Source organism: Hylobates moloch, unplaced genomic scaffold (assembly GCF_009828535.3).
Source record: "Hylobates moloch isolate HMO894 unplaced genomic scaffold, HMol_V3 SCAFFOLD_15, whole genome shotgun sequence".
NCBI classification, from domain to species: Eukaryota; Metazoa; Chordata; class Mammalia; order Primates; family Hylobatidae; genus Hylobates; species Hylobates moloch.
In genome coordinates this window covers 33,431,946-33,458,436 of record NW_026652290.1, presented here as the reverse complement: position 1 = coordinate 33,458,436, position 26,491 = coordinate 33,431,946, and the positions used below count along the sequence as shown (strand labels likewise).

Genomic DNA, 26,491 nt, shown 5'->3' with positions numbered 1-26,491 from the left:
GCCACCCAGCTAGACATTAGATTAACCAGGATGAGAATCCAGACTTCTAAATCAGTGCTGTCCAACAGAAACATAATGCAAGCCTCAAATCTAATTTTAAATTTTCTAGTAGCCACATTTTTAAAAAGTAAAATTAATTTTAAAATAAATTTAAAAGGTGAAATTCATTTTATTAGCTTATTCCATTAAACCCAATATCCAGAATATTATTGTTTCAACATGTAACCTATGTTTTAAAATTGTTGATGAGATATTTTACAATTTTTTTTTTTTTACGTGAAGTTTTTGGAAGCCCATGTGAAATCCAGTAAGCAATTCTCCAGGGCTCAGGGCCCACACACTGCCTGAGGCTGTATCCCTAGGGCGTTGGGCTGGGTCCTGGCAGGGAGCCACTCTGTGTATTGGCCTTGCTGCCTGAACGGTTTAGGGATTGTTCTGTCTTGGCTTGACTGATCTGTGGATCTTTTGACATCTTTCCATATAAAATCAGTCTTTGGATCAGGATGTCCTAGCCAGGGCTTAGATGGGCACCCTGGACCCTAGAGGGGGTGTTCCAGGCAGGGACAGCCTCTCTCTCTTTCTCGAGGACATTGCCAAACCCAGCGCTGACTCGGCGGGCTCTCTGCCCATCACCCTGGAGGCAGGCCCTGTTCCCCTGTCCTCAACATGAGCCGGGAACGCTGCACACATGGGCCACACCAGGTTCTGCAGGGCCTCAGCACCTCCTGTGTTGTTCAATCCAGAGCGATGGTTGTTCCTGTGCTGACTGGTGTGGCAGAGGCATGCAGCTGGCAAAGCTCAGGTCTGCTCCAGTCTAACAGGGCACCTGGCATGAAGGGCAACAGCTGCTCCATATTTTGTGTCTGTCTGTTTTTAGATCAGTTCAGTCTTGAATCTGTTCCCTTCTACCCTGCAGCCCTTGTTGTGAGATGTGGCTGGGTCTCATCAGGAGGGAGAGGTGGGATTCACAGTCCTACCCTCTCACTTAAACATTCTTCCTTCTTCCGAGCTGCTCAGGAACAACCAGGGGCAGACTTGGAAAGCGGGGGCCATAATAGTTCCTTAAGCATTTCTAGTTCTTTGCCCAAGAATTCCGTCTCTCTAGTTTGTGAAGCAAATGGGACTGGCTTCAATACGACCATTGCTGAGTGGGTTTCTATGACATTGAGTCCTGTAGGAATCTACACGGAGGACAATGCTTGTTCCCCGTCACCCACCTAAGTGTGAAGCTAAGGAACACCAGCTGGGTCTGTTCCTAGCCTGCCTGTTAGACACTTTGTAAATATTTCACTTTCACTTAAGGTTTATGCCCTCTAACAGTTGTGCTATATCAGCAAAGAACGGTTGAGTCCAGAGGACACCCCAACATCCCTCTTGATGAAAGGCACCACGCAGGGACGCCCTGCCATGCAGGGGAAGCTGCACATACAGTGGCTCAGCCTCCTCCTCCTTCCCTGACAGCTCCCAAGCCTCCGTGGGCAGCAGAAGTGCGCAGGCCACGCTTAGGGCTGGACACATGCTATGGGCACACAGGGAGCAGTCCACACTGCACTCCAGGCAGGAGGGGAAGTGGTTTTTGTGAGGCCATGCAAGCTTGTGTCCAGAGGTTCAGCAAACCCCAGCAGAGAAGCACATTGCCCTCCCACACATTGTGTGTGCTTTTCATTCCCACTTCTCATAACCGACAAAGACAAGCACTGGTCTACAAAACCACCTGTGAACATTTTTCCCATCTGTGTTCCCACTTGAATTTCTCCTAATTTGCAGCAGGGCCCAAGGCATTTACAGCTGCCATTTGTAGCAGAAGAGCAGAGATGATGGTCATTTTAGTACACTGCTCAGAAGCAAGTGAGCGTGTGTGACCTGCACCAGCAGACTGGGCTGGGCTAGGGAGCTGGAGCCAGCACACTCCCTGCAGGTTGCTTGCTGAGCCCTACCCCACCATGACTACGCTAAACAGGCTTCCTAACTTTGGGCAACTTGATCATAGATGTACACATGTCTAATTATGGCAAAGGTTTTTTAAAGCATTTGGCGGTATTCTCCAGTCTGTTTCTGTTAAATTTCCTTTGGGAAAAGACAGTGAGCTCCTCGCTGCGACGTCCACTGACACATACACCTCGGTGCAGCGCAGTTTCCTAGCGCCAGTGCTGCTAAATTCCACCCAGGCCCTTCCATGCATATACCAGAGAGAAGTCAGAGTTGATACAGCTCCTGGGCGCCATAGAGTAGGGAGTAATTTTCTCCTAGGAGATGGGAGATTTATGCACCATATCCCTATGTGTGGAGAAGGAAGAGGCCCTAAAACCAGCTCTGTGTTCTATGGTGTCAGTGGCTATGGTCAAGGTCCCAGGAGGCTGGTCCCGGGAGGCTAGTGCCAGGAGGCCTGTCCCCAGGAGGCTGGTGCTGGGAGGCTGGTCCCAGGAGGCCGGTCCCTGGGAGGCTGGTGCTGGGAGGCTGGTGCTGGGAGGCTGGTCCTGGGAGGCTGGTGCCGGGAGGCTGGTCCCCGGGAGGCTGGTCCTGGGAGGCTGGTGCCAGGAGGCTGGTCCCCGGGAGGCTGGTGCTGTGAGGCTGGTCCTGGGAGGCTGGTGCCAGGAGGCTGGTGCCGGGAGGCTGGTTCCCGGGAGGCTGGTTCCAGGAGGCTGGTGCTGGGAGGCTGGTCCCAGGAGGCTGGTGACAGGAGGCTGGTGCCAGGAGGCTAGTCCCAGGAGGCTGGTCCCTGGGAGGCTATTCCCGGTAGGCTGGTCCCCGGGAAACTGGTCCCCGGGAGGCTGGTGCTCTGCTGCTATATCCAGGGGGATTGGGCCTTTGAGCTCTGTTCCCTGCGTGGCCCGATGTGGTGTGCAGGCGTCTGGGGATAATACAAGTGCAGACAGAGTGGCAGTTCTTTCTCCAGACCCATTCCTGAACCAGAGCTCCTCTCTGGGTGCAGGCATCTGCCAGCCTATGCAAGAACCTCTCCAGCCTACTCTCCCAGGTCTCTTCCTGCCCACCTGCCTGATCATATTGCTCCCTGCAGGGGCTACCCTGTGGCCAGTCCCCCAACACCCACAAATTACACAGTGGAACTCAAATCTGGTTTTAAAAGGTGGTCTTCAGGATTTAAGTTATCCTTTTGCACTTAAAAATGAATTTTGTGCTTGAAACAACCATGGAACACTGCCTATTGTGTCCATCCGTGACAGTTTTCTGGTTTTGAAACTATATGAGCACATCAGCACCAGGTGATACGAACCCTCAGGGTATCTAAGTCCAGGGGAGAGTCACCCAGAAGAGAAGGGTGCCAGTGCCTGCCAATGGGCTGCATGCAGTCGGCATCCCTAAACACCCGACCAGCCATCACTCACTCTCTTACTTGTGCCCCAATCCCTGACTCATCTGTGTATTGCAAGGAGCATGAGGATGTACCTGGCAGAGCGCACGCACACGGTTCATAGTGATGGAAAGGTCAACCCTGGCCTGGAGGAGCCAAAGTGTAGTACAGGTCACTGTACAGGTAAACAGGCGATTGATTGCAGGAGAGGGTGGGTGACAGACCTGCGTGTGGGAACAGAGGGTCACCGAAAAAGGCGCCTGGTCAGCGCAGGTCAGGGGAGGCTTCCTGGGGCACAGGTGGGAGGAGCCTTGGCTGAGGGTCAGCCTGAGCAGAGGCCAGAGAACGTGGCCCGAAGGTGAGGGCCAGGGACGGGGGAGAGAGCAGGTAGCCCTGGGAGGGCCTCGTTGCCAGCCTCTCAGCACTGCAAAATCTGCCAGGTGCTGGGCAGGAGGGTGCCATGGAAGGCCTGAGTACCGGCCATGAGTGGTGCTCCTTGCTTGCTCGGGGTTCTGAGCCTCTTGCTGTCCCTGTGTGGTTGACCAAGTCCACACGGTGAGAGTGCTCCTGCCGGCCACCTGATGTCTGTGGAGCCCTCTCCTTGGTGCTGAGGTTCCCCGATGCTCTGGCCTGGCCATGAGTTCCATAGCAGCATTCTTTAAATGATCAATCCAGTGGATTGGGACCCACATTTTTATTGAGATTGGATGGGATAAACAGAATGAAACAGGGTAGGATAGATCTTCATGCTGAACATACAGTAGGGACAGTACACTGGGGAGCTTCTGTGTTGCCGTGTGCGAGTCCTGACATAAAACTTAATTCAAAAACATCTCAAAGCCTTAGGTCAACAACCCCTGCCCATAGAAGGCACCTGGTGCTGATTTTAGACTAAAGAGAATTGGAAAAACTGCTGCCACTAAGTTTTCACTCTCACGACTTATGGGAAATTCCTTATGGGCCAGAAAAAAAAAGTTAACTCTCTCTTTATGGGTGTGGTAGTTTTAGTTTCAGTGAGTAATAGAATATTGAAACTTGAAAGAGCCTCTAAAGATGTTTTATATTAAACTCTCCATTTTCCATGATGTTCCTGAGGCTCAGAGACCTTCAGAGACTTCCCTGGGGCCACACACCATCGGCAGTGGAGCTGGCACAGGAATGCTGGCCTCCTGCCTCCTGTGTTGGGTCCAAGTGCTGACTGTGGTGACCTCCCAGTCCCTGGGAGGCCATGGCCTGTCCTGGAGTCCCACAGTGAGACCTCCAGGGTAGCAGCTGGCAGGAGACCATGAGGTTGGCCTTGGGGGAGAATGGGCCCTAGGTATCTGCCTTCTGGGTCCACACTGGACCCAACCACAGCCAGAACCCGTGCAACAATGAATCACTTACCAGTCCATGTGGATGGCATGACCTACATAATCAAGACTCTGCAAACCCACTTTGGTCTGAAAGGAACAGAGGACCTGACAGAATGACCCATAATGACAGCAGCAAGGCCTGGTCTGGAGCATGGTGGCTGTGGGACACATGTGTGCACCCACACATTAAATATGTGTATATCTCATATATATGTGTTACATATGGCATATACACTTATGATATTACATAGGAATGTGATTATATTTTTCATGAAAACCCAGGAACATCCAATCTGAAGAAATCTTGAGGATGAAGCTCTTTTGAATAGCCAGGCAGCTCTCTCTAAAGTGAAGAATCGCTGGCTTATAAATGTATTTCCTCTCGAGTGGAGGCACCCTGCAATAGGTAGACCCTTACTTGTCTATCCCAGTTCTGTCGACAGGCAGCCTGGGAAGCCAGCTGCTGCCAGCCCTCATCCCAGCTTCTCCAGGTTTACCAGTGCCATTCACTTCCAAAGTGACAGCTACACTCCGCCGGCACAGGCTGGCTGCATGCTCCCACCATCCAGGGTGGGGAGGGGCCTGCTGTCACCTGCACACTCTGGCATCATAGGTAGAAGGGGCTGGATCTCACCTCACCCAGAACTGAATTCACCCATGTGGGAACCATCATGCAGGTCTTAGGGGAGACCTGCCCCCCAGCCTGCTCACAGAGCCCCTCGGCGCATGCTGTGTCGTCAGGTGCAGCCACAGCCTGATGCATCCCTGGGCTCCCAGGCCCGTGGGGGGCTTGGGAACCTCGGGTCTACCCCACAGCAAAGTTACTGAGGAGTCTTACGGTCAGCCATGGGCCATGGAAACCACCTCTGCCCTGGCCACTTGTGCCTGGCAGCTCTGATGGCCAGAAGCACTGGCATTGGCTGGGCAGAAGGGGTCGCAGAGTCAGCCCCGTGTGGCTGGGAGCACCAGCGACTCCAGGTCCTCTTCCTGATCCCCCATTGTCAGACTGCCTTCGGAGGGATAAGGGGAGCCGGCGTGTGCGGCTGAAAATGAACCCATCCTGAAAGCGTGAATCCCAGCTGCCAAAAAACATGCTAAAGTTTTCCAGACAGCCTTTTTTGGAAGACGTAAACTGCTGGAGCATCACTTCCCTGGTGACAGGAGTGGCAACCACTTTCTCTAAGTTAGGAATGTCCTGTCAGAGCACAGGCCCTGAGTGGGGCAGGGCAGTGGCCCAGCCTGGTCTGAGCAGAGGTCAGTGGTGGTCTGGAGGCTTCTCGTTATCTGCACCCTCCCAGGACAGCAAGTGAAGCTAGCTGTCCCCAGTTCTCCTGTAGAAACTCTGTGGCCTCTGCATTGGGATGAGACTTCTGGATCTCAGCGTGGTTGTGAGTGCCAGTGACCCTTTCAGGGTACAAATGTGGACATGAAGTCCAGAGAGGCAAGGTGACCTGCCCAAGGCCACACAACGAGTAGGGCACTGGGAATGAAACGAGGCTCCGTGGTACCCACAAGTGCCCACTCCCCATTCTCTGCTACTGCTAGTCAGCTTCTCTTCTGGGGAGAATAGCCTAGGGCTCATGCCACTGAGCCTTCAGGAAGTAGCAGGGACGAGGGAAGGAGCAAGAGCCACAGTCATCTCAACAGTGAGTGAAGCTTGAATTTGGAGAAGGAAGACACAGTGGATTAATCAGCATGGAGGGTGGACCTGAGGTCGGCTGCCTAGTGTGAATCGATCTCCTGTTTACCAACTGTGTGACTTCAAGCAAGCTTCTCCACTTTCCATGCCTCAGTTTCCACATCTGTGAAATGAGGATGATAGCACCTACCACCCTGAGTTGTTGGGAGGAGTAAATTTAGTTAGTTTGACGAACGCATAGCATAGTATTTAGGACAAAAGTATCAGAAATTATTATTAAGAATTTGATAGTTAATTGACGTCTGGATCCTAGAAGAATTAAATGATCCATACAGATGTAAAACTTATATCCCTGAGGCTTCTCTAAAAGATCAAAGGGGGGTTTAATTTTGTTATATATATATATACTTATCCATCACCAACTTGAGAGATGTAGCCTACTCAGAAGGGAGCCCTAATGGGTTGGTGCAAGCTACGTGTGAAATGGTATTTATCTCCTTAACCCCTGGAGGATCCATTTCCTGGTTCACTTATCCTGTGTTCACCAAGAAACACAAATAGAAAAAGATGTTTAAGGCCGGGTGCGGTGGCTCACGCTTGTAATTCCAGCACTTTGGGGGGCCGAGGCGGGCGGATCACGAGGTCAGCAGATCGAGACCACGGCGAAACCCCATCTCTACTAAAAATACAAAAAATTAGCCGGGCGTGGTGGGGGCGCCTGTAGTAGTCTCAAAAAAAGAGAAAAAAAAAGAAAAAGATGTTTAAGATTTCAGTTTTACACCTGACCTATAGCCTGAACAGTGAAGGGAACTGAAGAAAACTGTTATTCAGAAGTAGAGTTTCAACTGCAAAGCATTAAACCAAAATGCATTTTTAAAATAGTAATACACTTCAGAAAATGAAAAGGATTTGTGAGTCACGTGTAATAGTTGTGAGGGTTCTGCCACCCTCCCCAAAGGACACTGACTAATAACGAATAACTAATCAGGATTACTGTGAAATCCTACACTCTAGTGCCACATGAGCTGGACAAGCAAGCGATGCGTGTGACAGTGTGGCTGGGGCCTGCGATGCACACACTGCATGGCCAGGAGCCCCTGGCACAACTCGATTCCCACGTCAAGTCTAGATTCTGTTCTGCAAAATTCTACTGCTGTGACTGCCTTCTTTTTCAACTGATATATTCTCACAGTGCTTTCAAAGACATGGGATTTTTTTCCAGCCGTCCATGCCCAGAAAAACTCAGTGATGGCATCAGTTCAGAAGAAGAACAAGCGCACGCCCCATAAACTACATCAGAAGGTAATGCCCACACATCGGACCCAGCCGTCTGTCCCTCTCAGAAGGCAACAAAGTCAACATGGCAGGGCATCTCTGAACATTCCACGCACTTGCCAGTGCTCTTCATTTTGGTCCCGTAACTGAGGGCAATGCAGAGAAAGAACAGAGAGTGCTGGGTTCAGCATTCTATTTGTTGTGGTTTTATTTTGTTTTTTTCAGGCACTCAGGCCATGTGGTGGGGGAGCCGGGGAGGGCACTCTGTCACCTCAAGGGAATAAAACAGCTTCATACCATCATCTTCCTCTAGGGGAAGTCACTCTTGGGACAGTTTGGTTTTTATTCACCTGATAAGTTATGTGCTTGCTTAGTAATTCCTTCAAGGCTGCATCTTAATACATTACAGGACACATTTGTATACAGCATAAGAATGAAACTCATTAATCTTTTCAGAAGATTCACACTCTGTTTGGATCTCAAATAGAACCAATAGGTCAACTTCATGAAAATGTTATTGCTATAGGATTTCTTTGTAAGACCAGCAAAAATGGCTAGATTTACGGCTTCATCACCTGCCTTCTAAGTTATTTATTCTCTCCTTCACTTTAAGGTCACCTTACAACTCCCCTAGACTTCAGTTTGTTTAGTGTTAAAATGGGAATATGTCTTTTTCTACTCATGGAAATATTATGAAAATTAATTATTGGTTTGTATCAGTCAGCGGTCTCCAGAGAAACAGAACCAGCAGGAGAGAGAGAGAGAGAGAGACAGAGAGAGAGAGAGATTGAGAGAGAGAGAATTTATTTATTTTAAGGAATTATGTGATTGTGGAGGCTGGCAAGTCTGAAATCTGTGGGGCAGCCCAGCAGGCTGGACTCTCAGTCAGGAGTTGCTGTGCAGTCTTGGGGCAGAAAATCATTGTACACAGGATGCCTCTGATTGCTCTTGCCTTCAGCTGATTGGGCGAGGCCCACCCACATTATCAAGGTATGTACTTTCAGTAATCTCCTTTACTTAAGGTAAACTGGCTGTAGATATTAACACGTTTGCAAAATGCCTGCATAGCAACATCTAGATTAGTGTTTGCTCAAACAACTGGGTACCTTCCTAGCCACACTGACATAAAACTCACCATCACCGTCCACCTTTTGTCAGCTTGACATCTCCCTAAACTATACTTAGTTTCCACATAAAGACAAAAGCAAAGTCATACTTCTGCCTAACATGATGATACAACAAGCCTGAGTACACCAAGAGTGCATGCGCCCTTCCCAGAAGAGGATTCAGAGTCTTTGAGTGATGCTTCCTCTTCTCCTTGATATCCTGTAACTTAAATACTGTCGTATAATAATCATATCATATAAAAGTCAGTACAACTTAATTACATGGTGAGATAAGAGAGAGAAGAAAACGAAGGTACTGCTTAATATACACATTCACACGGACATATTCTTAACAAAATAGGAGGAAATACAACAATTACAATCCTCATTTCTGTAGCTGTTCACATGGTCATGGCTGGTATTTATAATTACTTTGTCTACTATCCAATCTGTATTCGTCTTCCCTTCAGAAAGCGCCTCAGCTGGGCATGGACCCTTACCTGGTGGGGTGATCCAAATCTTCACTCCTGAAGGGACTGGGCCATTTTTAGTCCTTTCTGGATTGGGTGGTTATAGTTTTCCATTGACCTCAGTCACAGGGCATTGTGATTGAGAGCGTGCTAGGAAACACCCCAAGGGGTGTCTCCTATATCCCAGACATGCTCTTGCCCACGTCCACTATGGAGTGCAGTCCAGTTTCCCACAGTGGTCAGGATCAGTCACCCCAGCCAGCACAGTAGTTCCCGTTCTTGTCTTTGATTCTAAGGCACAAGGATCCCAAAGCGGCTGAGTGGCAGTCTTGAATTCCAGCTCAATGGAATCATTGTTGTGTTTCCTGGTGGCAACATTCCTCCCCCTGGAACCAAGACCTCTAGACTAGTAGAACATAATGTTGTGAGAACAAGAAGCAGACATTTTGCTAGTGGGTTACTAGGGGTCATAGTGAGTGGTGCTACTCGCATTTCTGCCCCATGATTCCTGAGCCCATGAGTCCTGGCTATAGGAAAAATAGCACCATATATGTGATGCTGATTCAGAGCATACCCAACCTTCTGGAGAATATTGTCCCAGCCCTGCAAAGGACTGTCACCCAGCTGGTGCTGTAACTGAGGCTTCAAAAGGTCATTCTACATTCTGTCAAGCCAGCTGCCAGCACGATGGGGAACATGGTGGAGCCAGTGAGTTCCATGCACACGGGTCCATTGCTGCACTTCATTTGCTATGGAGTGAGCTCCTCAGTCAGAAGCAGTGCTGTGTGGAATACCGTGATGGTGGCTAAGGCATTCTGAAGTCCATGGATATTCACTTTGGCAGAAGCATTGTGTGTAGGGAAGACAAATCCATATCTAGAGTGAATAGTATCTATTCCAGTAAGGACAAAGCACCATTGCCCCTTCCTTGATGGAGGTGGTCCAAGGTAGTCACCTTGCCCCCAGGTGGATGCTGACCATCTCAGGGAGTGGTGACATGCTGGGGTCTCACTGTTGTTCTCTGCTGCTGGTGGATTGGACACAGCAGTGGCTGTAGCCAGGTTGGCCGTGGTGAGTGGAAATCCATGATGCTGAGCCCATGCATCACCTCCATCCACAGTGGCCACTCTGTTCATGGGTCCACTGGGCAATGACAGGAATGGCTGAGGAAAGAGGCTCAGTCATTGACTGCGCTCCACAGAATCCCATCTGTGGAATTACCAAAGTCCTCCTCTGCTGAGGTCACCCTTTGGTGAGCATTTAAATGGGACACAAATTTCACCACATGTTTTCCCATTCAAAGAGGTCTTTTCACATGCGCTTTTCCAATTTCCTTGTTACTAATTTTCCAACTATGTTTCTCACAAGTCCCTGACCAACCAGCCAAACCATCGGCCACAGCCTACGAATCATTAAACAATCACACTTTTAGCCACTTCTCCTTCCAAGCAAAGTGCACAACCAGGTGCACTCCTCAAAGTTCTGCCCACTGAGAGGCTTTCCCTTCACTGCTGTCCCTCAGGCATGTCCCAGAGAGGGGCTGCAGTGCCGCAGCTGCCCACTTTCAGGTGGTGCCTCCATATGGTGCAGAACCATCTGTGAACCAGGCTCAAGCCTTATCTTCCTATGTGATCCTATGGAACTGCCCAGGAGGCCACAGGTGCAGGCTGGGAGAGAGAAGGCAGCATAGCAGGAGTGGGGACCATGGGCATTTTAGGCCACTTCCTCACGTAACTTACTGGTGCCTTCAGGACCTGCTCTAGCCCGACCATGTATCCACCCTTCCATCTGGTCATGGAATGCTGCTGTGCATACCCAGCTTTATGCTTGGTGAGTCAGATAACACCAGTTCACAGTAGGCAGCTCTGGTTGCATGGTAATTGGTGGCTCATGGTCAAGCATTTAGTCTACCAAGGCCCAGTGGCAGACCAAGAACTATCTCTCAGAAGGAGAGTAGTTGTCCTTGGAAGACAGCAAAGGCTTGCTCCAAAATCCTAAAGACCTGCGCTGTGATTCACCTGCCAAAGGCCCCACATAGCATCCCTGTCTGCCACAGTAGTTCCTCAGGCACCATTGGATCTGCTGGGTCATGTGGCCCAAGGGGTAGAGCATCTTGCACAGCAGCCTGGACCTGTTGCAGAGCCTTTTTTTGTTCTAGGTCCCACTCAAAACTATCAATTTTGGGGGTCACTTAATAAATAGGCCAAATTAGTACACCCATCTGAGGAGGATGTTTTCTCTAAAATGTCCAAGAGCCCCACTCTCCTTTTTTTACTCTGGCGATAGGAGGGGCTAGATGCAACCACTTTTCCTCTACCTTACAAGGGATGTCTCAGTGTGCCCCCACAGCACTAAACCCCTAGAGATTTCACTGAGGTAGAAGGCCCTTGAATTTTAATTCGATTTATTTCCCATCCTCTGACATGCAGGTATCTTACCAACAAATCTAGAGTAGTTGCTACTTCTTGCTCACTAGGTCCGGTCAGCACAAGGCCATCAATATCATGGGCCATCTTGTATGACATCTTGAGGAAGGCCAAGGTGATCACCATGCCTGCAAACTATTTTGTGACACAGAGTTGGAGAATTGATCTACCCCTGAGGTGCGTTGCTGGCCTTGCCTGCTGAAAGCAAACTGCTTGAGTCTTTACTAACAAAAAAGCATTTGCCGGATTAATCACTGCATATCAGATACCAAGAGGTGTGGTGGGTTAATTTGCTTAAACAATGAAACCATACTGGGATGGCATCTGCAGTTGGAGTCACCACCTGGTTAAGCTTATGATAATCCTCTGTCATTCTCCATGATCCATCTGTCTTCTGCACAGGCCAAACAGGAGAGTTGAATAGGGATGTGGTGAGAATCACCACTCCTGTATCCTTCAAGTCTTTGATGGTGGCACTAATCTCTGCAGTACCTCTAGGAATGCATATTGCTTTTGTTTTACCATTTTCTGAAATAGAGGCAGGTTAGTGGCTTCCACTGGCCTTTCTTGCATAACAGCCCTCGCTTCACAGGTCAGGAAACCAATGTGAGGATTCTGCCTGCTGCTGAGTATGTCTAGGCTAATGATGCATTTCAGAACTGGAGAAAACCCACAGGATGGGTTCAGGGCCATACTTGAACTGTTGTGAGAAGGACATGAGATAAAACTCCGCTGATCACCTGTGCTCCATAAGCCCGTCCCTGACTGGCAGACCATAGTGACGTCTGGCTCTCGTCAACTTAGGGTCAGTTCAGATCCAGTGTCCAGCTGTCCCTGAAAAGTCTGATTATTTTCTTTTCCCTAATGCGCAGTCACCCTGTTAGGGTAGATCCCTTTGGGGAAGCCTGGGAGAAAGATTAACAGTGTAAGTTTTTGGTATGGCCCTGGGGTCTTTCCTCAAGGAGACCTACCTGTAAATTCAAGGGATTCTGGGTCTGTAAAGTAGCTCAAGTCTGGGAATTGATTGAAGGGCTGCGACTCTGTTTTGTGATTCAAGTTACACTTCTGTTCACTAGACCTAGAACTCTCTGTTTATACAGCTCAAGTAAGAATTTAGTAGACAGCCCATCTATTTCTCTTCCAGGAAAATAATGGACTGCCAGTTGCCAGTTGATTACTGCCTTGACTGTGCTGTCTGTTTTGGTAACTTGTCTCACGGTATTACCGCCTGGTCGGCCTTGTCTTTGGTAATTATGTGCCACCATGTGGGCCCTGCCCCCCTCCCTCTGGGGCCCAGTCACTTCCAGGTTTCCCAATTCCATGGCCGTAGTTCCCACTGTAAGACCCGGCCTATGGAGAAGTGTGACCCCAGTGCTTTTCAAGGGTGCGAGGACTCCCCTCACACATCTGTTTCTCATAGTCATGGTGAAAGGCATGTCCTCTGGACCCTCCTGGGGTGGGAGGAAATGTTAGTTACTTCCAATTTCTGATTATTGTGCAACTTGGTAACAAACAGGGACTCTGGAAGCAATGGGGAAGAAGCCATCAGTCCCCGAGGCTCACAGAAGAGGAGATGTTCATGTTTATTTCCACTGCAGTCAAGCTACCCGAAGTTTTTAACACCTTGGAGAGACCTGGCTGCAAATGTTTGTATTAGGAACATGCTAAAATCATGGAGAAGGATGCCCCTGTGACATGGAGAGATGCAAGGAAATTGTGCCTCAATGGAGACCCCTTTCTCCCTGTCACAACTGATTCCCTCAGCTGGGCTTTCAGGACTCTGACTGCCAGAGGTGGTGTAGACAGGGCAGGGGTGAACATTTAGAGTCTTCTCTTAGAAAGAGGCACCCGTACAGAGTGTGCCTGGCAAGAGGTCACCAGGAGAGGAAGGGCAGACCCTTGCTCGGGAGCGTCCCCAGTTCACAGAACATAGCTCTAGAAAGGAGAACAGATGGCATCTGTGCTGGTAGACCTGCCAGCCCCCACCCTGCCAGCAGGCTGGGCTGCAGCGTTTTTACAGGGGATCATTCAGGTTCTTCTAAAATGCTTCCAGGGACAAGAGCTCACCACTTAATGAGGGGGCTTGTTTTGTGGCTGGATTGACCTATTAAAAGATTCATCCTTTTGTCAGGCAAAATCTACAGAGTCTACACACATAGATACACATCCACACACAAATATACACACATACATACATACTTATACATACCATGTACACGTGAACACATACAAATAACATTCACATGCAATAAGCATATTCATGTATATACATCTACATGAATACACAACAAAAATATGCTAACATGACTACATGTACACAGATATTCATGTGCATATAAAATACATGTGCACACATGTAAACATGTATACACATATACAGATGCATACACAAACACATACATACATTCATAGCCTCGCATACATACACATCCTGCAGAGTTGATCCACTTCTGCCAATTCTGCTCCCTCACAATCGATTTCCTCTTCTAAAAATAGCCCTTCTGATATTGGAAGTCATCCTTCTAAGACTTTTTTTAAAGAAACTTTATTTTTAGAGCAAATGTAGGTTCACAGAAAAATTGAGCAGAAAATGCAGAAAGTCCTCATATACTCCCTGCTCCAACACAAGCACAATCTCTTCTACTATCAATGGCCTACACCAAAGTGGTACATGTGTCAGGACTGATGAACCTACCTTGACACATCATTACCCAATGTCCATAGTTTACGTTAGGGTTCACTCTTGGTGTTATCCAATCTATGGATTTTGATAAATGTATAATGACATGTGTCCACCATTATAGTATCATACAGGATAGTTTGACTGCCCTAAAAATCCTCTGTGCTCTGCCTGTTGATCACTCTTTCCCATCTAACTTCTGGCAACCACTGACCTTTTTACTACCTTCATAGATTTGCCTTTTCTAGATTGTTATACAATTGGAATCATACACAATGTTGTAGCCTTTTTGCCTTGGCTTATTTTGTTTAGTGATACACATTTACGTTTCCTCCGTGTCTTCTCATAGATTAGTAACTCAGTTCTTTTTAGCACTGAATAATATTCCATTGTCCAGATGTACCATGGTTTATTTATCAATTTACCTACCACAGGACATCTTAGTTGCTTCCCAGTTTTGGCAGTTATGAATACAGCTGCTATAAACATCTTGTGTGGGTTTTTGTGTGGACACAAATTTGGATAAATACCAAGAAGGGAGATTGCTAAGATATGTAAGAGTGTGTGCTGAGATTGGTAAACGTACATTTAGTTTTGTAAGAAACTGCCAACTGTCTTCCAAGGTGGCTGCACCGTTTTGCTTTCCTATCAGCAATGAATGAGAGTTCTCATTGCTTCATATCCTCACCAGCATTCAGTGTTGTCAGTGTTTTGGATTTTGCCATCCTAATAGTTATGTAGTTGTCTCTCATTGTTATTATACTTTGCAATTCCCTAATGACATCTGTATTAGGCCATTCTTGCACTGCTATAAAGAAATACCTGAGACTGGGTAGTTTATAAAGAAAAGAGTTTTAATTGGTTGTGGTTCTGCAGGCTGTACAGGAAGCATAGCAGCTTCTACCTCTGGGGAGACCTCAGGAAGCTTCCAATCATGACAGAAGACAAAGAGGGAGCAAAGAGTCTCACATGGCAGGAGCAAGAGAGAGAGGGAGGAGGTGCTCTACACCTTTAAACAATCAGATCTCATGAGAACTCACTCACTGTCACGAGGAGAGCACCAAGGGGATGGTGCTAAATCATTTGTGAGAAATCTACTTCCATGATCCAGTCACCTCCCACCAGACCCCACCTCCAGCACTGAGGATTATAATTCAGCATGAGATATGGTGGGGACACAGATCCAAACCATATCAACATATAATGCTGAGCATCTTTTCATATGCTTATTTGCTACCTGTACATCTTTTTCTTTTTTTTTTTTGAGATGGAGTCTCGCTCTGTCACCCAGGCTGGAGTGCAACAGCGCGATCTCGGCTCACTGCTGCAACCTCCGCCTCCCAGGTTCAAGCGATTCTCCTGCCTCAGCCTCCCAAGTAGCTGGGACTACAGGCACGTGCCACGACGCCCAGTTAAAATTTTTTGTATTTTTAGTAGAGACAGGGTTTCACCGTGTTAGCTAGGATGATCTTGATCTTCTGACCTCGTGATCCGCCCGCCTCGGCCTCCCAAAGTGCTGGGATTATAGGTGTGAATCCTGCGCCCATCCTGTACATCTTTTTTAATGAGATGTCTATTTAGATCTTTGCTGAGTTTTTATTGGGGTTGTTTGTTTTCTTATTAAGTTTTAAGAGTTCTTTGTACATTTTAGATATACCACAGTGGTCTTTTGCAAATATTTTCTTTCAGTCTGTGACTTGTTTTCTCATTCTCTTGACAGTATCTTTTTCAGAGCGCAAGTTGTTAATTTTCATGGAGCCCAATTTATTAACTATTTCATGATTGTGTCTTTGGTGTTTTATCTAAAAAGGCAGCACTAAGCCTAAGGTCCTCTAGATTTTCCCATATGTTATCTTCTAGGAGTTTTGTAGTTCTGCATTTTACATTTAGGTCCACAATTCATTCTGAGTGTGTGTGTGTGTGTCTATATGTGTGTGCGTGTCTATACTTGTGCATGTGTGTATCTATATGTATGTATGTCTATATGTGTGTATGTGTATGTATCTATATGTGTGCATGTCTATACATGTGCATGTGTGTATATGTGTGTATATGTGTATGCATGTGTGTATCTATGTGTGTAGGTGTGTCTATATATGTATGTATGCATGTATGTGTGTGTCTGTATATCTGTGTGCATGTGTGTGTATGTCTCCATACTCTGTGAAAGAGAAAGAGGCTGCCTATTTAAAGGGTTAGGCTGAGAACCCTCCTGCTCTGCTGGTGGAATTGTAAAATGGCACAACTGCTTGGGAAAATAGTTCAGCAATTTTTTAAGAAGTTAAACATGCCACCTATCACTCAGCCATTCCACTCCTAGGAGAAGCAGACACGCAGGCCTACACAAACGCTCCTGCATGAGGGATCCATAGCAGCTTTATTTGTGACAGCCTCAGACTGGAAATGGCCCAGATGTCAATCAGCTGATGAATGCATGCACAGACAGTGGCTCAACCCTGCAAAGGGGCACCACCCAGCAAGAAAAGCCAGCTGCTGATACACACAGCAATGGAAGGGAAGCACAAAATCGGTCAAGAGCCAGACAGAAAGCAGAATAGCCACTGGAGGGTCCCACGTCTATAAAACTTTGGAAAATGCACACCCATGTTTAGTGACAGAAAGCAGCTCGGGGGTTTCCTGGGGACTGGAAGAAGCCTTGGAAGGATGGCAGGATTGGGGGGCCTGGGCCCACCGTGAGGGCGGCGGCAATGCACATGGCCCAGATGGTGGGGCTGCTGCAGGGGGATCTGCTATGTCAAAACTTGTCAAATATATATTTTTAAAAGTTAAGACAGCACTTTATTTTTAAAAAGAACATAATGTATTTTTGTGAGTATATAGATTTTAGAGCCAGAAGAGAGGACGAGCATGATTTCCATATCTATTTGAGAATGAGCATTTGAAGCAGCTCCTCTCTGATTTAATCCCACTGGGCACCTTTTGCCTGATCTGACCGTTCTGCAGTCCCCTGGCAGCAGTCAGGACAGGCTGCACACGCAGAGGAACAGAGCCAGGCTGAGCACCCGCCGCCCTCTTTCACATCCCTCACAGATCTCACATGCCCGTAGCCAGCCGCACCAACACCCCAGGGCACAGTCCTGTGAACGTGCTCCACCTCCATGTGGGCTGCTGGGTCGGAGGCAGAGAGACCCTGGAGGACCTCCTCAGAGCAGGAAACATTTCAGCCCAGAAGTGACACACATCACATATGCCCACAAAGGTTCCCACAACTCATTAATCAAAACTAGCTAGATACAGTCATGCGTCACTTAAAGGGAATACGTTCTGAGAAACACGTCGTTTGGTGATTTTGTCTTGTGAACTTCACAGTGGACTCACACAAACCTAGATGGCACAGCCTGTGACACACCTAGGCTGTGTGGTGTAGCCTCTGGCTCCTAGGCTAAAACCTGCACAGCATGTGACTGTGTTGAACACCATAGGCAACTGTAACACAGCAGCAAGTACCGTGTGTCTAAACATAGCTAAACATAGGAAGGGGAATGTGTTGCACTGTGATGTTATGACAGCTGCGACATCACTAGGCAACAGGAATTTTTCAGTTTCATTATCGTCTTATAAGACCCCCATTGTGGTCTGTCGTTGACCAAAACGTCCTTATGTAACATATCATGCTGCTTGGTCCCACTGGATCTCAGAGGGGGCAGGAAGCAAAATGTTTCCATGTGCCTGGCAAGAAGCGAGCACAAACGATGACCAGTCAGGACAAGAAGGAAGTTAGGCCCGGTGTGATGGCTCATGCCTGTAATCCCAGCACTTTGGGAGGCCGAGGCAGGTGGATCATTTGAGGTCAGGAGTTTGAGACCAGCCTGGCCAACATGGTGAAACCCTGTGTCTATTAAAAATAAAAAAATTAGCCAGGCATGGTGGCGGGCACCTGTAATCCCAGCTACTCAGGAGGCTGAGGCAGGTTAATCACTTGAGCCCGGGAGGTGGAGTTTGCAGTGAGCCAAGATCGCGGCAATGCACTCCAGCCTGGGCAACAAAGCAAGACTGTGTCTCAAAAAAAAAAAAAAGTTAAATTCAGAGCTGCTTCTCATGGTGACGTTTTTATTTTTTATTTTTTTTTTATTTTTTTTTTATTATACTTTAGGGTTTTAGGGTACATGTGCACAATGTGCAGGTTTGTTACATATGTATCCATGTGCCATGTTGATTTCCTGCACCCATTAACTCGTCATTTAGCATTAGGTGTATCTCCTAATGCTGTCCCTCCCCCCTCCCCCCACCCCACAACAGTCCCCGGAGTGTGATGTTCCCCTTCCTGTGTCCATGAGTTCTCATTGTTCAATTCCCACCTATGAGTGAGAACATGCGGTGTTTGGTTTTTTGTCCTTGCGATAGTTTACTGAGAATGATGTTTTCCAGTTTCATCCATGTCCCTACAAAGGACACGAACTCATCATTTTTTATGGCTGCATAGTATTCCATGGTGTATATGTGCCACATTTTCTTAATCCAGTCTATCATTGTTGGACATTTGGGTTGGTTCCAACTCTTTGCTATTGTGAATAGTGCCGCAATAAACATACGTGTGCATGTGTCTTTATAGCAGCATGATTTATAGTCCTTTGGGTATATACCCAGTAATGGGATGGCTGGGTCAAATGGTATTTCTAGTTCTAGATCCCTGAGGAATCGCCACACTGACTTCCACAATGGTTGAACTAGTTTACAGTCCCACCAACAGTGTAAAAGTGTTCCTATTTCTCCACATCCTCTCCAGCACCTGTTGTTTCCTGATTTTTTAATGATGGCCATTCTAACTGGTGTGAGATGGTATCTCACTGTGGTTTTGATTTGCATTTCTCTGATGGCCAGTGATGATGAGCATTTCTTCATGTGTTTTTTGGCTGCATAAATGTCTTCTTTTGAGAAGTGTCTGTTCATGTCCTCTGCCCACTTTTTGATGGGGTTGTTTGTTTTTTTCTTGTAAATTTGTTTGAGTTCATTGTAGATTCTGGATATTAGCCCTTTGTCAGGTGAGTAGGTTGCAAAAATTTTCTCCCATTCTGTAGGTTGCCTGTTCACTCTGATGATAGTTTCTTTTGCTGTGCAGAAGCTCTTTAGTTTAATGAGATCCCATTTGTCGATTTTGGCTTTTGTTGCCATTGCTTTTGGTGTTTTAGACATGAAGTCCTTGCCCACGCCTATGTCCTGAATGGTATTGCCTAGGTTTTCTTGTAGGATTTTAATGGTTTTAGGTCTAACATATAAGTCTTTAATCCATCTTGAATTAATTTTTGTATAAGGTGTAAGGAAGGGATCCAGTTGCAGCTTTCTACATATGGCTAGTCAGTTTTCCCAGCACCATTTATTAAATAGGGAATCCTTTCCCCATTTCTTGTTTTTGTCAGGTTTGTCAAAGATCAGATAGTTGTAGCTATGCGGCATCATTTCTGAGGGCTCTGTTCTGTTCCATTGATCTATGTCTCTGTTGTGGTACCAGTATCATGGTGACGTTTTTAACCCTCTAAGGCTTTGATACTGGAACTGCCTTCCCAGTTAGTGTTGGTCTCCTGGGATACCAGATGCATGTCAAGCTCAAGGTCTTTTAAAGGGCCCCAGCCACCCGTCTTGGCTCAGGAGGCTATGGGAGCAGGGCCAGGCGTGTAAGCTGAGAACACAGGCTGTGCAGGGCCTGAGGTGTGGCTTTGCACCTTGCAGCCCACGCCATGCCTTTCTTCTCCAGCCCAAGAATCCGGGCTCCTGCAGCATTCCACAGCACGTGTTTACACAGCGTATTTCTTCTGTGCATTGTTTGTTATCCCAGAATATTCCTGGATGAGTGAGAATTTATCAGGAGGGAAGGGCCTGGATCTAACTAATCCCTAAAGACACCACCTCACTGTGTCCTCCACTCTGTATCCTGGGGTGTGTGGCATACGGCTGGGCCCCTGTGGCCCTTTAGTAGCCCCAGTGCTTTGCTTTGGCGCCAGAACTGCCTGCCTGGTCTGCTGGTTTTCCATGCATGCATCTGCTGCTCTGTCGAGGAAAGGTTTGACAGTGATGCCTGTTGTGCAGGGGTCACACTAATGTGTGCAGTGGGATGGTCTTCTGTGGCCTAATTTTATCAAAGCACAAAACTTAGGCTGCCTAGAAAATAACAGTTAATGTGTCCTCTGTGTGTGACTTCTCCTAGGTGGGCTGGCAGTGGGAGCTGGCTGGGCCCCAGTGGCTCAGAGTGACTGAGCACTGGTCTTGTGTACTTCTGATTAAGGACAAATCCACAAGCTCCAGAAACCCAACAAGCAAATAGTAATAAGGCTGGCAGAATGCTGAAAAGCTTAACCATTATGTTTTTGCTGAACAAAAGAACCCCCAGATCTCATGAAGAAAAGCCAGAAAACCGTGCTTTTCCTCAGAAGGTAGATCCGAATTTTTCCAGCCATTGGTTATGTGTGCAGTTTGGGGCCAGGGGTTTGTCCACTGCAACCACAACCTCAGACATTCTTCTGTGGGGGGTCTGAGCCTGGACAGCAGTGTTCTCAGAGCACTTTCCAGGACATGCGAGCTGTAAAATGAACCCATGAGCAGATATGCTTGATCCTGCAAGCTGGAGTTACTTAGTGTTGATCATTTCACTCTTCGTGCATCCTGTTTGTGGGTTAGCTAAGCCCGTTCTGGTGTTGGGCAATCACAGAGCCGTCTTCTGGCTAATGAAGACAAATCCACCTTCTTAACCAGAAGGATTCCTTGTCCCTTCTGGGGTGGCAGAGCCCTGTCTCCTCACCAAAGGCTCTGGGGACCTCACTACAAAAAGAGATGAGATTACTTTGGAATGATTTATTTCCTCATCAATAAGTGATAGGAGTTAGAAGCATGACCCACAGCACCCTGCAGCTCTAGCCACATGTGGATCCATGCTTGCATTTTGGGTAGACTCCTGCGCCATCCGTAAGATCGTCTTTTCCAGAGTTTTGCTGGATCTCAACAAGTCCCTGGAAGCACCTTGTCAATCTGGTTCTCAGAATTTGCCCTTCCTTATTGCACATCTGGGGAGACACCACCCACTTGAGTGTAGTTGCCCTCTGGTCATTCATTTATTTTTCATCTATTGACTTAAGAAAATATTTGTGGAGCACCCACTTTGGGACAAGCCCTGGCTCAGTGCTCTAGGTCCAGAGCTGAACAAGGCAGTTTGGAGGAGGACAGGCGGTTACACCAAGTTCCCTGGACTGGCTCTGACAGTGCCACACATGGGGTGCCTGGAAACAGCTGTGGCCCGGGCTGGTGGAGGATGGGTCATCACAGAAATAGCAGAGCCAGAGGTGCAGATGTGCAGGAAGTAGAGGCCTCGGCTCAGCCACCCCTGTTCCACAGGCCACAGCTTAGAGAGACCCTTTACAGGAAAGTCAGCTCACAGCAAACAAAGGGTGCTGACATTTCATTCCTTCTTCCCCATGATAAGAAATCTCTTCTGTTGCCTGAGGCAGAGTCAGTGTGTTAGTCAATTTTCACACTGCTGTAAAGAAATACCAGAGACTAGGCTGGGTGCGGTGGCTCACCCCTGTAATCCCAGCACTTTTAGAGGCCGAGGAGGGCAGATCACTTGAGGTCAGGAGTTCGAGACCACCCAGCCAACATGGTGAAACCCCATCTCCACTAAAAACACAAAAATTAGTTGGGTGTAGTGGCGGGTGCCTCTAATCCCAGCTACTTGGGAGGCTGAGGCAGGAGAATCGCTTGAACCCAGGGGGTGGAGTTTGCAGTGAGCCAAGATTGTGCCATTGCACTCCAGCCTGGGCGACAGACTCTGTCTAAAAAAAAAAAAGAAATACCTGAGACTGGGTAATGTATAAAGGAAAGAGGTTTGATTGACTCTCAGTTTCAGCTGGGGGTGCCACAGGAAACTTACAATCATGGCAGAAGGCAAAGGGGAAGCAAGCACCTTCTTCATAAGGCGGCAGGAGAGAGAAGAGAAAGTGAAGAGGGAAGAACCCCTCATAAAACCATTGGATCTCATGAGCACCCACTCACTGTCACAAGAACAGCATGAGAGAAACTGCCCCCGTGATCTAGTCCGCTCCCTCCAGGTCCCTCCTTGACACGTGGGGATTACAATTCTAGATGAGATTTGAGTGGGGACACAGAGCCAAACCATATCAGTCAGTGGCAAAATTCATCATTGGAACAGCTCATGCAGGCCCAGACGCTATTGTATTCCATGGGTGAGGAGGTTGCTGTCCAAGCCACCTGCTCCAGGACACATGCTAGGGCGGAATCTAAGTCTCTTTCTTTTCCACTCACCCCCTTGCTGTCTCAGCCTCACATACCCAATAAGACGGTCTAAGAGCTTAGCCATAGGAGATTGACTAATGCACAGCCCTGGATAGCTTGTCCTGCCTTTTTGCATGGGGCACGTCTTGTTAAACTTTTTCCACACTCTATTTGCTGAGACTATGCAGACACAGGGAGAGCAGATGCCTGGCAGTTCTCTAGAAGGCAGGGGCTATGTGGACAGCAGTTCGTGTAACTTGGTCTGAAGCAGGCCATTTTCCTCCATGGTTATATTGGCAATTCAGGGAGAAGGAGAGTCCTGGGCCGCCTGCACTGTGTGGCCCTGTAGCAGAGTGTGCACCTGGATTCTGACATCTCAGCTTCTTTCAAATTCCCATCCTTTTCTAATTATTAATTAGATTGTTAATTATTGTTATTAGTTGTTAATGTGATTAACAACCACCTGTGACCTCATGGTAGCAGCTCCTTATAGAAATGTAGGAGCAGTCGGCTGGGCGTGGTGGCTCACGCTTGTAATCCCAGCACTTTGAGAGGCTGAGGCGGGCGGATCCCGAGGTCAGGAGATCGAGACCACGGTGAAACTCTGTCTCTACTAAAAATACAAAAAATTAGCCGGGTGTGGTGGCGGGCACCTGTAGTCCCAGCTACTCAGAGAGGCTGAGGCAGGAGAATGGCATGAACCCGGGAGGCGGAGCTTGCAGTGAGCCGAGATTGCGCCACTGCACTCCAGCCTGGGCGACAGAGCGAGACTCCATCTCAAAAGAAAAAAAAAGAAATGTAGGAGCAGTCTTCAGTTAAAAATCAGATCGGGTAAAAGCCCAAATCAGGGCACTTATTCAGGGAGGTGCCACCTGGCCAGGGTCTGGGCTGCTCCAGCAAGACAGTGGCAGGAGAGGATCCAGCCAGGGGCCTCCCGGGCCCTCCTCACCTGCACTCTTGGTGGTCTCAGGCCGGTGTGCATGCAGGGTGTCCTGGAAGCAGTCTTCCTTAAGAAGCACAGAAAGAGGAAATCCAAACCATCCTGCAGAGCTTGCGGGGCTTCCCGACAGGGCTTGGCAAGCCGGCAGCCAGCAGGAAGGACTTGTGGAAAGAAGAGCTTTGATTTATGGCTGCTGCCTCAGAAACCCCGATCCAATGGATGAACTGACCTGCGGCTGCCTTCTGGTTGGATGAAGCGATTTCCATCCATCTGTTTCATTTAAAAAAAAAGTTCAGGAAGTGAGCTTGCCATACCTGACGAAATAATAGTGTGTTTAATTTTTCCTGTTTCATTCCAGACATCCTTCAGAAGGATGCCAGATTTCACAGAGATTTCATCTGAGTGCATTCCATTTGATCTAATAATTTATGGCTGTGTTGTATTTGTCCTACAGAAAGCCAGCCAGAGGCCTGTTGGAAATCCAACACATGGCAAAGTTATCTTAATGGACAGGGCCGTGACACACTCAGACATATCCCAGGGCAGGCAACGCTGCTCCAGCCTCTTATTTCTATCCGTCCTACCTTTGGCCTAATCTCCTTTGAAGCAATTTTAAATGAATGAATGTGGTGCTATAAATTCTACCTGACTTGTGGGGCCTTTCCTACCTTAGTGAAAAGATAATGTGTTGGCTGAGATGGCAAGGAGACAGGGTCACATGGTGTTGCAGCCTTTTAGATGCTGAGTCCTAAGGAATCTGAAGAGAACGGAGAGCCTGGCATTTAATCGCCCCTCATTTAACAGCATTAACTCAAGTTAACTCTTGCAAAGCTCAGTGATGGATTTTCCCAGGGAAGCGGCTTCCTGCCTGGACATACGAGCGCCTCACACAGGCCTTGGCTGGCCCCATTCGACGCCTGGGCACCACTGGGAGCCTGGAGCTGGGGTTGGGCCCTGCAGAGCCAGAGCCTCTTGGCCATGGGCAGCTGTGCCCGGGCTTGTGGCCGGTTACCAAGCACAAGTTGACATCGCGTTCAGAATAGGGTGTGCTCTGAGGCCCCCATCAGCACTTGGCACCAAATCGGGACAAATACAATGCGGTCTGAGCCCCCCTATTGTATTTGGCGAGGCTGTGGGGGAGGTAAAATAGCAGATATAGGTGATAAAGAAGGCCTGAGCAACAGAGCCCTGCCAGGGTTAGAGCGACAGAGAGGAGAGAGAAATAAACCCTCCCTAACTGCTCATCTGGGATTCAAAGAAGATGGTTTCTGAATGAGACCTAAAGCACAAACAAGGTTCAAGGGGGAGGGATGAGGGAGGATATGTGTCCCAGGTGGAGGGAGGAGGCAGCGTGCCATGTCCTGCTGCCGTGCCCAGCTCACTCAGCCACCCACCCACCCCACTCGCTCCTGCTTGCCTCAGGCTACCTCCCCTCCGTAACACTGAGCCTGAGAGGCGTCTGAGCCCCCCATGCACAGCCACCACCTTAGCCGCAGGCTCTTTTTTGGGGTGTCCCTGAACCACTCTCCTTGTGCCCCTCGATCTTCAGCAGTGCTGTCGTTACCCCTAGGGTAATGCTGCCCTCCCACGGGGGCAGAAAGTCTTTATAGACTCTGTCCTGGAAGGCGCTGGAGGCCAGTGAGGTTATGACAGGGGCTTTGGTGCTGGAGACTTTCTGTGCCTCTGTGTGGCCTCCTCACCTTTGGTTTTGGGGTTCATGGCTTCCATTTGATGCACAGCCTGGGCTGGGCTGAGGGAGGTGGCAGGTGTTTAGAAGACGCAGGTGGCCAGGGAAGCTCGGCTGCACCTGCACAAGAGCACACACCAGTGTGTGGGCAGGTGTAAGCCATGCAGTGGCTCTCCAGGGAGGTGGGTGTGGGCACATTTGTCTGTGGCAGTCCTTTTAGCAGTGGGAGAAAGAGCTGAAGTTTTGAGCCAGACAGTTATGTGTCAGGCTGTTTGAGAGGAGAAACCCCTGTGGGTTTCTGTGAGCCATTTGGGCTGTAAGTGTGAGCTAGCTGCATCTAACAGAGCTCTCCCCCTAACAGAGAGGGAGGGGCTGTTTCCACTGTGGATGCAGCTCGCTACTGATGGAAACCTAGGCGGTCCAGAGCAGGCCGTGATCCCTGGGGACAGGCAGCAGCAGTGCAAGGCCCTCAGTTGGCCTGAGGCTGGGATTACAGTCCGAACCGCACGGGGCTTATAGCCACGGCCACAGTGTCCCTGCTTCAGGCTTACCCGGGGTTGGGCAGGGGAGGAGAACGCAGGTGAAATTCCGGAAGCTTCCTGCTGGTCTGCCCTGGACAGCATTGGACCAGCCTGTTACTTTTCTCCAAAGCATCACAGATACTTCACCACCGTCACAGGAAACAGTGGGGCAGGGCCGGATGGGTCCAGGGACCCGATGCCCTGCACACCCTGGGACAGGAAGCACAGCAGGACTGACAGCAAGTGCCCAGGGCCAGCGCCCTGTGTGCACCAAACTCTACACTCACTCATAGTCCAGCAACCCTCCAGAGACAGCAGGGAAGGGCAGCACCCCTCCCTGAATCACAGACATTAAAATAGCACCTTTCAGTGTTTTTTGTTTGGTTTTTTTGTTTTGTTTTTTTTTTTTTTTTTGAGACGGAGTCTGGCTCTGTCACCAGGCTGGAGTGCAGTGGTGCAATCTCTGCTCACTGCAACCTCCACCTCCCAGGTTTGAGCGATCCTTCTGCCTCAGCCTCCTGAATAGCTGGGACTACAGGTGCACACCACCACGCCCAGCTAATTTTTTTGTATTTTTAGTAGAGACTTGGTTTCACCACGTTGGCTAAGATGGTCTTGATCTCTTGACCTCGTGATCCACCTGCCTCGGCCTCCCAAAGTGCTAGGATTACAGGCGTGAGCCACCACGCCTGGCTTCAGTATTATCTTAAATCTCAGAGGGCTACAGGACCATTGTGTCTGCCAAATGGATTCTTCATTTTTCCACCTCCTCATGCTCCAAAGCAAACCCACACAAGGTGGCTACCAGTCCCCCTGCTTTCCAGGAGCTGTTCGGAAT

General features: G+C 48.5%; 1 protein-coding gene across 1 annotated transcript in view; it reads left to right on the top strand.

Annotated features, from left to right (window-relative positions):
• Nucleotides 1-26,491, top strand: part of SH3RF3 (SH3 domain containing ring finger 3) — a 370,710-nt gene that overhangs the window by 315,592 nt on the left and 28,627 nt on the right. The window lies entirely within an intron of this gene.